Raw genomic sequence first — 13,274 nt, 5'->3', positions numbered from 1 at the left:
AGGCGTCAAGGATACCGGTGACCTGATCTCTCTCATCCTCAGTCTCCTCATCTGTAAAATGGGATCAGTAAGCCCCACCTCACAGTACTCTTGTGGGGCCTAGTGAGAGCAGTATGGGTGCTGGGTGCTCAGCAATGAGAGTTGTTAAGGGCCACCCTAATAGTCACATCTCTCCTGCACTTCCCAAGTCGCCTCCCATGTGTGCCACTCCTCTGGGCTGCATTTGCTACTGGTGTCTTTCCCACACCTTTCCCGAGAGCAGGAAGAGAAACCAAAGCAGGTGGTGAGTAATCAGGGACTTAAAATGACTCAACTGACCCTGCTACCTCCCGTTTCCCAGGCCATCTAAGCCACTTCCAATTTTACAGGATTAACTTGCTTGCTTGGTTTCTCTTGTGGTATCTCTCTGTCTCTTTCAGGGCCCAGTTCAGAATAACTCAGGATTTCCCCTGGGAGAGCAGGAAGGATGGATAGCGGGAGGCAGAGCTCAGATCTTGCTTCTTTTCTCACCACCCCCAGCTCTGCCGCCAGCACATGAAACCCAGCACCCCAGGGTGTCCCTGGGGTGGGTATGGGTCCGGCTGGCCCATCTCTCTTTACAGGGAGGCAGGATTTGGCTAATAAGAACCAGCTGTGTTGGTGGTGGTTTTTTTCTTGGCCCCTCCCCTGCCCTTGCTCTGATAGCTGTGAGAAACTGATGACAACCTGTTTGACCTCTGACCTCTGAACTTGACCCGCTGCTAATACCTCCAGCTGCTGATTGCTGGCCGAGCCCTTTGTCTCGGGCTGTTTGGGAGCCAAGACAGACAAATGATTTCTATTTGTCCTCTGGTGCCGCGGATGGAGCTGATCGATAGGAGCCACGAATGATGTCAAGGATTTGTCACCACGGCTTATGAATGACAAAAACGTTCTTCGACTCCCCCCCCCTTCCCCGGCACCCCGCACCCCGCCACCTCTTCCCCCCCCAAAAAGAAACACCTTTTGGGGGAAAAAGACTGAAAGCCAGAGAAGGCATATCGATTTTTTTTTCTTTCTTAAATAGCAGCTCGAGCCACAAAAGAGAGAAGGGCAATGCTTTTCTGTAGCTAAAATGCAGCAAAAAGCTTCCCTGAGAACGAGACTGGTGATTAGATCGGCTATTGCGTTTAAGTACCACAGGCCGCCACACACCACAACTGCTCAATTTTGTCTGCTGAAGGCTGTGCCAATTTCTCCCCCATTTTGAGAATTCTTGATGCAAAGGACACTTAAAGAATAAGGCACTTTGCTCCCGCTGGCTTCTTCGTCTGCCTCCAGCTCAATGCCTAGCTCTGTCTCTTTCTCTCTTTCTCCCTCTGTATTTTTTCCTGGTTGAAAAAAAATGTTTCTAGGCTCTGGTATATGAGTTTGAACTAGTTACCAGACTCTCTTTATCTGGGTTTATCAGCAGCCGTTTGGGAAAGAGAAGGCTGAGGGTGGGGAAATGGTAGGACTGATGGGGACCCCGCAAGCTGGGAAAGACCTCCCCGGACCTCACAAGGAGAGGGCACGGCAGGCTTCAGGGGAACTCCGGGGACACAGCCCATCCCCTGGAGCACAGGAAGCCCCCACGGCAGCTAGCAGAGCAGGGAGCCTCCGACTCCTCCTGTCAACCTCCCATGCATTTATTTAGAGTCTCTGTGCTGGTGCTGGAACCACTGGGAGCCCCAGAGGGAGAGGCGACGGCGTTATCTTACTGTCCTGTGGTTGTCATCACAGTGTACACCAACCGCGTGGCTTAGGATGACAGAAATCGACTGCCCCACAGTTCTGGAGGCTAGATGTCCAAAACCAGAGTGCCCACAGGGCCACGCTTCCCGGAAGACTGCAGCATCCTGGCGGTGGCTGGTGGCGGTACATGGAGTTCTTTGCTTCGTGGCGTCACCCAATCTCTGCCACAGTCACATAGCCTCCTTCTCTCTGTGTGCCCGAATGTCCTCTCCTTACAAGGATGCCGGTCACGTTTTTAAAAAGTATTTATTTATTTAAATGTTTATTGTGAAAAATAACAAATCCAAAAAAAGCAGTAAATTTTAAAGCACAGCACAACAATCAGTTACAGGACAGATTTCAGAGTTCGGTATGGGCGACAGTTCCTCAGTTTTAGGGTTTTTCCTCCTAGCTGCTTCAAGACACTGGAGACTAAAAGAAATATCAGTATAATGATTCAGCAGTCATAATCATTTGTTAAATCCTATCTTCTCTGTTATAACTCCACCTTCTTCTTTGATCTTTCTCCCATTCTTTAGGGGTATTCAGGCTATGCCCATTCTAACTTTTTCATGTTGGGAAGGGATATTGATAGACACCAGTCATAGCAGATTAGGGTCTACTCAATCTAGTTTAGCTTTGTCTTTAATAACATCTTCAAAGATCCTATTTCCAAATATGAGCACAGTCATGGGACCACGGCTTAGGATTTTAACATATCTTTTTAGGTGACATAGCTCAATCCATAAATATTAATGACTCAGACTTAGTTTTCCCATCTGTGAAATGGACATGGGAATGGTATCTGCCTCCTAGGGCTACTGAAGGATTAAATGGGATAATCCATGCAATTCTTGTAAAATGTTTCTATTGTTTTGCAGTATGTGGTGGCTGTTGTGGTTTTTGCTTTTTTAAGCTACTATTATTTAAAGATTTATTTCCAGGCTGGAGATTCGTCACTCAAGTGGATTGAATGAGGGTGGATATAGGATATCCCACACACCCTAACTGGATTCAGGAACTGAGTGTAGTGAGGGAGAAGAATGAATGGGGCTCTGGCAGGACGAGAGCTCTGACTGAGGTCACAGCATGGCTCTGGAGAACACTAGAATGACCTTTTGCCCAAGCACAGGCCCTGGAATGGGGCAGCAGGGAAGGCCTGCTCTTGGGGAGAAGGGGGTGCTGAGACAGAGTTTCAGCATCCTCGAAGAAAGATAACATAAGTCCTCATTCCTGATCACTTGGCCTATTGCTGCTGTCGCCTCTCTCCCACCCTCACCCGCTCTACACCACCATTAGAGCCACTCTCCCAAGTCAAAATCTGATCATGACACTTCTCTGTTTAAATCCTCCAGTGGCTCCCCATTATCTTCAGGATAAAGCCAGTCCCCCTTATTCTGGCATTCAGTTTGGGCTCCCAACTACCTTCCCTGTCTCTCCCTGGGCTCCCACAACATGCTCCCTCTCCTCTAATTGCCCTGTTTCGTATCATGTCACCCATTCATCGTATACCGTTCTACAACCAGGCCTTTGGTCAGGCTGTACTCTCTGTCTGGAATGTCCCCTTCACTCCCATTTTAGTAAGAATTTTCCTCTCTTTGTCCTTGTCTTCCCATAGCACATGATACTTCCGTCCTAGCACTTACAGCAGTCTCCCTCCATCAGAATGATTTCCGCCCTCCTCTGTCTCCTGTCTAGATTGAGGTCTTCTGGAGGCCAGGTGCCATGCTGGGCTGGGATCCCCCATGCCAGTGACTGCACGTTGAATGGAATAGTCGGAAGGTGCTTGAAGCTTAGAGAACACTTAGGAACCAGTGAGGCGTCGTGGGGTGGGAGTGGGAGGTGCTGTACTTGGACACACACAAAAATATGGTAGGCAAGGATTTTCAGCTTTCAGATCCATCAGTGTGCGGTTAGTGTTAATTGGTGGCTCACAAATGGCTGCTCAGTTTTGTTTTTTTTTTTGATGAAAACATTGCGTTCTTATTGCTGAAAACTCAAGCAATATGGAAACGTATAAAAAGGGAATAAAAATCCTGTAAACTCCCACCTGTATTGATTAGGATTATTTCTTTTACAAGTGATAGAAAACCCAGCTCAAACTGGCTTAAGCATAAGGGGATTATTGGCTCACGGGTCTGAGGAGTCAAGGGTGGGGTTGGTTCGAAGAGGTGCCGTGCGTGATCACGCCCCTGAACCTGTCCCCTCCCCCGCCCCACCCCGCCTCGCTCTCACCCTTATTTTTGCTCCCCTGTATCCTTGGCTGTTCTCCAAGCGGGCTTTATGCACAGGCTTCCCCTGCTGGTTCCAAGGTGGCTGTGGCTGCTTCGGATCTCACAAATCTCAGCTTCAAGTCCAGTGGGGAAGAAAGAAAGTCTCCAGGAGAGTGTCTTTTTCCATACAAGGCCACAAGAGTATCTCCCATTGCACACGCTCCTCTGCAATGTGACCTTGCCACTTCCCCATCCAGAGGTGGAATCTAATTCTGTCCCCTTGGATCTGAGAGACATTAGTGATTCATGTGTAACCAATAGAATGAGACAGAAGCAATGCTGGCAAGTTTTTTGAAGCTAAGTCAGAAGCCTTGTAGTGTTTGCCCTTGTCTCTTGAAACACTCATGCTCCAGATTCTTCCCTAATGGGGATGCTCCCTCCTGGAACCCAGCTCCCGGCAGCCCAAGTCCCATGCAGCCCATACGTAGGTGCTCCAGTCAACAGACCCAAGTAAGCCCAGGCTTGCAGTCATCCCAGGTGCCAGACGGTACATGAAGAATTCTCTAGATTGATAAGAATGAAGCCAGTATGGTTGGGGCTAAGGTGAATCAGAATACAGAGTAAAGGATGACAGTGTTTGCATTTTAGAACTTCACCTACTGTATAAGACAAAAGGAGGAGAGCTTTATTTTGTTCAAAACCTAAATTTTCTGTAGTACACAATCTAACTCAACCTGCCTGGATACATCATTTAAACAGCCCAAAACACGTGGAGCCCAGAATGGGAATGAGGGCTTGTAATTCTGTATAGCTTAATGTAAAACTCAGATACATCCCAGAATATGTGGGAAAGATAATTAAAAAGTATTGGCAAAGTCCCTTGAGGGATTGAAGAAAAAATATAGAACTATTAAACTTTCCCACCTGGGAAGCCCTTGAAACACTAGGGACTCCCAAGTCAATAGGCCAAGCCCCTGATCTTGGGGCTTGCTCTTATGAAACTTATTTATGTAGCAAAGAAGCTAAGCCTACCTATAATTACGCCTAGGGGTTACTTCCACAAAACTTCTTTTGCTACTCAGATGTGGCCTCTCTCGCTCTCTCGCTCTCTAAGCCCAAATCTGCAAGTAAAATCATTACCCCACCCCACCCCCCACTACGTGGGACATAACATTCAGGGGTATGAGTTTCCCTGGCAATGTGGGATGTGACTCCCAGAGATGAGCCTGGCAATGTGGGATCGATAATGCTGTCCTGACCACGATGGGGAAAAGAAATGTAACAAAATAAGGTATCAGTGGCTGAGAGAGTTCATTTAGAGACCAGAGTCTATCCCGGAGGCTACTCTTATGCAAGCGTCAGCTAGACATTGCCAAACACCAACCAACATCCTTCCTGTTAACCCTAAAGAACACCTGGGGGTGGGGGTGCGAGGGTGGGACCGTGGTAGAATTCTCACCTGCCATGCAGGAGACCTGGGTTCGATTTCTGGCTGGTGCACGCCACTCCCCACCTCCAAAAAAAAAAAAAACAACAACAACAAATGGGGCTTCAATAACAGGATACTGACATGGAAAAAGTATGAAATGTGACCCCCACCACACAGCATACAAAAAATAAAAAAACGCCCAGGGCTCTATATGAGGTCCTATCAAAGCTGTACTCACTGAGTTTACTTATCAGAAACCTAAAACTTTCAGATGGTTCCCAAAACCCAGAGGTGCCAATCTCTCCAAGAACATCAGCCAGTTCCATCCTCCTATCCCATACCATCAAAACCCTTTTTTAACATGAAAAAAAAAATTAGGTGGGCAACCACGAAGCAGCAGTGCTCGGCTCCTTCTTCAGTCTCTGGTTTGGCCCACCCGCTCACTTCTGCAGCTTCCACTTGTCCATCAGGGTCACCCAGTAGTCCCACAAGGTGTTCACCTCTGGCCCTCCGAGCCTTCAGCAGCCGCTCGTACACGAGTGGGCCTGGCACCCACATCAGCTCCTTGGCTTGTTCCTGGTTGGGCAGTAGCAGCAGCAGCTTCCGGGGTGGCCTGGGTGTTGGCATGGGTCTCGTCAGGGGCTACAGCAGGGCAGGGAGTGCAGGGAGCATCACAGCCATCACGTTGACGCCTTCTGCGTCCCCTTAATCTGGAGGTGGATCCCAATATCCAGGCTGTGCAGATGCAGGAGAAGGAGCAGATCAAGACCCTCAAGCGGCCTCCAGCTGGGCCAGCTCCCCACACTGCCTAGCATCAGCAATGGTGGCTTCCACGGCAACCCTCTGCCCCTTCAGGCCCTCGATCATTGGCAAGTTATGGTTCCTGGAACAGCAGAACAAGATGCTGGAGATCACATGGAACCTCCTGCAGCAGCAGAAGACAGCTCAGAGCAACATGGACGACTGAGAGATACATCAATGACCTTCAGAGACAGCTGGAGACACTGGGCCAGGAGAAGCTGACGCTGGAAGCAGAGCTTGGCAACATGCAGGGGCTGGTGGAGGACCTCAAGAGTAAGTATGAGGATGAGATCATCACGCAAACAGATGGAGAATGAATTTGTCCTCATCAAGAAGGATGTGGATGAAGCTCACATGGACAAAGTGGAGCTGGAGTCCTACCTGGAAGGGCTGCCTGATGAGATTAACTACCTCAGGCAACTGTATGAAGAGGAGATCCACAAGATGCAGGACCAGATCTCGGACACGTCTGGGGTCCTCCCTATGAACAAAAGCCGCTCCCTGGACGTGGACTTCATTTTTGCTGAGGTCAGGGCCCAGTATGAGGAATCGCCAGCTGAAGCAGGGCCACGGCCTAGAGCAGGTGCCAGACCAAGTATGAGGAGCTGCAGACACTGGCTGGGAAGCGCAGGGATGACTTCTGTCGCATGAAGACAGAGCATCAGCCGGTCCAGCTGAGATCAAGGGCCTGAAGGGACAGAGGGTTGCCGTGGAAGCCGTCATAGCTGATGCTAGGCAGCGTGGGGAGCTGGCCGCTCAGGATGCCAGTGCCAAGCTGGCCCAGCTGGAGGCTGCGCCACACCAGGTCAGACAGGACATGGCACCGCAGCTGCGCGAGTACCAGGGGCTGATGGATGTCAAGCTGGTCCCAGACATTGAGATCACCACCTGCTGCAGCTGCTGGAGGCTGAGGAAAGCAGGCTGGAGCCTGGGATGCAGAACATGAGTATTCATAAACGACCTCCAGGGGCTAATCAGAGCCTCTGAGCCCTGCCTTCAGGGCCCTCGCAGGCGCCAGCAACAACTACGGCCTGAGCTCCGTCCAGTCCAGCTCCAGTTCCAGTGGGGGCTCCAGCTCCTGCGGCCGCACCAGCTCCACCAAAGCCATGGTTGTGGAGAAGACTGAGACTCACAATGGGAAGCTGGTGTCCGAGTCCTTCGATGACCTGCCGAAGTGAACTACCCCTGCAGCCCCTCCCAGGCTACCCCCCTGCCATGGCTGCCCTGAGCCTGGGGACAAGGAGCTGTGATGGGGGCATAGGGAACAGGAGACATAGGGTACCTCTTCTTACCCATGTCCCTGCCTAGAAGCCAATTTTGCCTTTTCCAAAATAAAGCCTCAGTTGGCTCTGCCAACCTCCCCCTGCCAAAAATATAAAGAAGAAAATTAGAATGTGCATAACCAAATATCCCTGAAGACTGGAAGGAAGATCAAAGGAGAAGGGGGAGTTATAACAGAGAAGTTAGGATTTAACAAATGAGTATGAATACTGCATCATTTTATTGATATTTCTTTTAGCCTCCAGTGTCTTGGAGCAGCTACAAGGAAAAAACCTGCAATTTTGTGATTGTAACTCATATCAAACGTTGAAATCAGTTCTATAACTACTTTTAAAATGTACTTTGAAATTTACTCCTTTTCACACACACACCAAAATAATAATAATAATAATAATAATAATAATAATAATAATAATAGTAACTCTCTAGATTCCAGCCCACAGCTGTTGAAGTCAACTACAGCTTCCCAGCTGAGGCTACAGACACGTGGAACACAGACAAGCCATCCCTACTGTGCCCTCTCCGAATTCCTGACCATCACATTCATGGTCATTAGATGTTGTTTTCTCCGATATGATTTTAGAGAGCTTTATCACTCAACACAATCTCTTAGGGGCCTTAGCACAATCCATATTGGCTCAGACTGTGCCCCCATCTGTGGTCAATCCCCTAAGCCTGGACACAACCAGTCATTTTGATGCTAGGGTGAGGTAGCGCCACCAGGTTGGGAATGGGGCGGGTAGGGAACCCAGAAGGACTTTGAGGACTGGTTACCCCAAAAAGGCAAGGGACGTCGGAAAGTACAAATCACAGAATCCACTAATCCTACCACCCACACCTTCCTGGGAATATACACACACATAGGTATAAAACTCAACACAAATGAAATACACTGTACATGATCTTTTGTAACTTCCTGTGATGGTTGGTGTTCTAGTTTGCTAGCTGCCAGAATGCAACACACCAGAGACGAATTGGCTTTTAATAAAAGGGGATTTATTTTGTTGGTTCTTCAGAGGAAAGGCTTAGCTTTCCACTGAGGTTCTTTCTTATGTGGAAGGCACAGGATGGTCTCTGCTGGTCTTCTCTCCAGGCCCCTGGGTTCCAACAACTTTCCCCGGGGTGACTTCTTTCTGCATCTCCAAGGGCCTGGGCTGAGCTGCTAGTGCTGGGATGAGGAATGTCGAGCTGCTAGGCTGTGCTACATTGCATTCTCTCATTTAAGCACCTGCCAATTAAGTCAAAGGTCACTCATTGCAGCAGACACGCCTCCTAGTTGACTGCAGATGTAATTGGCAACAGATGAGGTTCATGTACCATTGGTTTGTGTCCGCAGCAACAGAACTAGGTATGCTCACCTGGCCAAGTCGACAACTGAATCTAACTAACACAATTGGGTTCTGGTGTCAACTTGGCCAAGTAATGATGCCCAATTGTCTGATCAGGCAAGCATTGGCCTGACTGTTGTTGCAAGGGTATCTCATGGCCGGTTAATAAAGTAGAAGGCTGGTGTATTAAATCACCATTCAGTTTTGCATTTGTGGCTAATTACATCTATAATCAACTAAGGCATGCCTCCCGCCAATGAGATAATCCAATCAGTTGAATAATTGTAAGGGCTAAAAGAGACTCTTTCACTGCTTCTTCAGCCAGCAAGCCTCTCCTGTGAAGTTCATCCACACCTTTCATCTGAGCCGCCAGCTTCATAGCCTGCCCTACGGATTTTGGACTCCACCATTCCCATAGTTGTGTGAGACGCTGTTATAAATCTCATATTTACAGAGATTTCCTGTCGGTTCTGTTTCTCTAGAGAACCCTGGCTAATACACCTCCTTTTTTAATTTAATGGGTCATGGGTCTCTTTTTAAGTCAGTAGATACAGATGTGCATCATAATCTCAATGGCTGTATAAGATTCCATTATATGGATGAACCATAATTGATTTACCCAGTTCTCTACTGATGGGTCAGTTTTTCCTTTTTTTTGCTATTATAAATAGTGCTGAGATAAACATCTTTGCACATACATTGTTGGGTATATCTTCCAGTGCTTCCATGGAATGAATTCCAAGAAGTGGAATGGAAGATTCTAGGGTTATGCATGTTTTTCAGGCTTGCCAAGGGTTTCAATTACCCTCCTGAAATAAACCTCTTTATACTCTCCTATTGTCCCAGCAACAGGACAGGAAAGTGCCATTTCCCTACACTCTCATCAGTATGGAATATTTGCCAATGGAAAAATGAAAAAATGATTCCTCATTGCACTTTTCATTTGAATTTATTTGATTACTTGGTGAGGTCAAGCACCTTCTCATATGCATATTGATGATTTCTATTTCTTTGTTTGTGATATTGCCTGTTTATGTCCTTTGACCAATTTCCTTGTTGCAGTGTTCATATATTTATAAAATATTTTTGTATATTAGAGTATTAACCTCTTGTTGGTCGCAGTCTTTCACATGTTTGTTGTTTGTCCTTTAAGTCTGTATAGGGTAGTCACTCTTAAACCAGATAAGCAAAGCCTCCAAGCCAGGCAGAATACAAGGCTCCAAAAGCAGCTGGCAACTGGGAACAAGGTTAATTTTAACAACTCTTGTCAGAAGGGATCAGGTGCCAAAGGAAGAATCAAGGGCTGGGGAACTGGAAGGGCCAACAGAATTTACTATCCTGGGAGGACATACGAACACATATAGCAGAAAGTGACGTGAGATGCCTCCAGGAAGCCCAGAGTTGAAGTAGCAGATGAAGATCAGAGCTGGAGAAGAGTGAGGCAGAGGAACCCTGGAGATGATCTTCTGTGGCAGCCCCTTCTAAATGCCACTTCAGCAGCAGGCTCCATCCCATGCAGGGCAGCTATTTCTGGTTGGTTCCTGCTCCAGAGGCCAGGTAGGAACATGGACCAGTGTGTGGGTGGCGTCACTGGTAGGAGGCTCTTAGTATGAAGGTGATTTAGCTCAGGGGATCACTGAGGAAGCCAGGTCACCGCCAGGGAAACAGAAATGAATGTTCAGTCTGAGGAGCAAGGCAAGGTGCCAGGAATGGACCCTTTGCCCAAATCCTCTTTCCTGCTGTATGAGCTGCTAAGGACTCTTAGTTGTCCCCCATCTCCTGAGAACTGCCCTTGGAGAATGGAAGCATGCTCCCCTGAGAGGTCACAGCCATTCTCCTGGGTAGCCCACAGCCAATGACTAGCTGACATGGGAAAAGGGGGTTGTAAAAGGCTTGCTTGCCTCAAGGAGGGATCAGTTCTTTAGTACAATTGATGCTCTAAAGCACTCAGCAAAGTCAGACTGAAGCCAGAGTTCAGCTGAGACTACATGCTGGGGTAGGGAGTAGTCCCAGCTTCCCTTGCCAAATTCTTTCACTGTCTTTTTCCTGAGGCCACTCCCCCCATAAATCATGTGTAGCCAGATCCTTGTCTCAGACTCTGCTTCTGGAGAGCCTAACCAAACGGTGATTGGGTGAAAGTTCAGGGATAGGATGAGATGAGATGAAAGGAGAGGATCAGAGAGGGGTTTCAGAATGAAGACTGGGCTTTTGGGTGGGGCTGGAGTTCTCTTTGCTGCATGTAGTAGTATGGGGGCTATTGCTACTGGTTGCCCAGCACTCACTGCTCATTCTTCTCAAAACAGAAGCCCAAATTTCCTTTGGGACGTTTTTTCCCCACTCTCCCAAGTGGTTTGGTGATTATACCACCCATGGCTTCAGGGATGGGCTCCGAATTAATTCAATCTTTATTTCTACCACCCTTACCTCCAGCTGCAGTGATTGGTTCAGGGATGGGCACATATATTCATTAGAGGCAATGAAATGTAAGGCTTCTGGGAAAAAGAAGCTTTTTGTTTTCCATTGGTTTGGGTGAGCTGATGAGTGCTGACAACCATGGGCAACCAGACTAAGAGATGGGTCCTACGACCAAACTAATCCATTATGTGAACCAACAGATTCCTCCTTTTTGCTGAGGCCACTTTGAGGAGGATTTTCTGTCACCTGCAACCAGAAGAGTCCTAACGGACATACATGGGGTACTAAATGGTCAGTACGGAGATCTAAAGGAACCCAGCGAGCTCTACAAATCAAAGCCAGAACAGCGTCCTCTAATCTGTCTCCCTGCACTGCTATCCTGACAGCCCATCCTCTCTCTGGGGCCTGCCATGTTCACCAGATGATCCTGGTTAGAGTAAAACCAGTCCAGGGCAAGCCTGCCCCTGTAGTTATCATTCAGCTTTAATGACCAATTCCCACCAGGCCTTCAGAGTCTCTCTACCTACACAAAGGGAATTTACTGCCTCTTCTTTCCCCCTCTCAGGGACGGAGCATAGGGAGTCCATCCTAGGCAAAGAGGAACAAGGCCCTTTAAAAAGCCACACGACTTAGGTGGGGAGGACGCTTCCTTTGCTAAGTGCTCTCTCTCAGGACTAGCGTTACCAGGGAGGTAAGGGCATAGGAATGGGGAAGCCGGGACTCTGGAGCCAGATAGATTTGGACTTGAGTTTTGGCACATCCTACTGAGTGTCCTGTTGTTCACCCTCTCAGAGCCTCAGGCTCTCCATCGGTAAAACATGGATAAGGGTGACTGGACAAAGGACTCTAGCCCAGGAGGGGCAGAGCTGGGTCTGTCCCGGGGCTGCCATGGAGACTGGCCCCAGCAGCTGCCTGGGGTCCAGGAAGACCTCCTTGAGGAGTGCAGGCTGCGAGGCCTGACACAGGCGAGGATAAGGGCAGTCCGTGGGATTCACAGTGGGACCACCAGGAATTTGGCCAAGAGACAAGGCAGGAGTCCACCCCTAGGCCTCGGGCATAAGACAGATGGGGGCCTGGAGCACCCCTCCCTCCACTAGCCCAGGGCAAGATAAGCCCCAAAACCCGGGTCCTGGGGCTCACAGCATCTGTAGGGGGAAGTTCAATGTATCCCCCCCCAACCATGGGGATGGGAAAGTGGTTTGAGCAGGACCAGATTTCACCTTCCTCCTTAACTAAATCAGCCTCCCAGACATCTCTAGTGCCAGCAGCTCCAGTGACTGGAGTGTGAAGGAAGAAGGCCCCAGGTTGGGGGCAGGACTGAGTCCTCCCACCACTCCACCCTTAGAGGAGTCTGGGGCTGGGGGGAGGCTAAAGTGACCAGGGCCTTATACAGAGGAGTCAAGTACACGCTCCCAGGCACTTCTGACTGTGGGCAGAGAGGTAAAGGACAGTTTCAGACAGATCTCCTTTTCAAGAGCACAAGGTCCTCAGAGGAAGTCCTCAGGGAATTCCAGTGGGGAGAGAGGAAATTAATATTTACTGAGCACCTACTAAGCACCAGGCACCAGTGCTTTAGATCTACCACCTTAATGCTTACAGCAACCCTGCGCAATAGGGATTATTCTCCCAGTTTTGCATCTGAGGAAACTGAGTCTTTGCCCTTAAATAGCTTGTCCAAGACCAGCTGGGAGGTACAAACCCAGCTCTGCCAGCAGTGAGGAAAAGGTTTGGGGCTGGGAGAGAATGAGGGCAAGGGACCAGCTGGGAGGCAGTTGTAAAGGTCTGGGTGAGTATAGATGAGGGTCTTAACTAAAGTGGGCACAGTGGGATAAGATACCTATACCTGGCTTCCTAGGGGCGGAGTGACTATGTAAAAGTTGTCTGTACCTGCAAAATTGATGCCTGAACTGCAGCTCATGCACCAACCCACCCTTCCAGGCCATCCTTCCTGACTCGGCCAGCCCCTTTCCTCGGATGGTCACCTCAGCCTTGGCCACCTGTTCCCACTACCCAGTGATGTGGGCTGCAGGGATCATTAACCCAAGCCATGAACTCACTCTCCCTCCCAACACATCT

General features: G+C 48.9%; 1 pseudogene; it reads left to right on the top strand.

Moving 5' to 3' along the window:
* Positions 1 to 4,532: 4,532 nt before the first annotated feature.
* On the top strand, positions 4,533 to 7,352 carry LOC143685635 (keratin, type II cytoskeletal 8 pseudogene; annotated as a pseudogene).
* The last annotated feature ends 5,922 nt before the right edge of the window (positions 7,353 to 13,274 follow it).

The sequence above is a fragment of the Tamandua tetradactyla genome, chromosome 6 (assembly GCF_023851605.1).
Source record: "Tamandua tetradactyla isolate mTamTet1 chromosome 6, mTamTet1.pri, whole genome shotgun sequence".
NCBI classification, from domain to species: Eukaryota; Metazoa; Chordata; class Mammalia; order Pilosa; family Myrmecophagidae; genus Tamandua; species Tamandua tetradactyla.
This window is presented reverse-complemented; position numbering and strand designations above follow the sequence as displayed.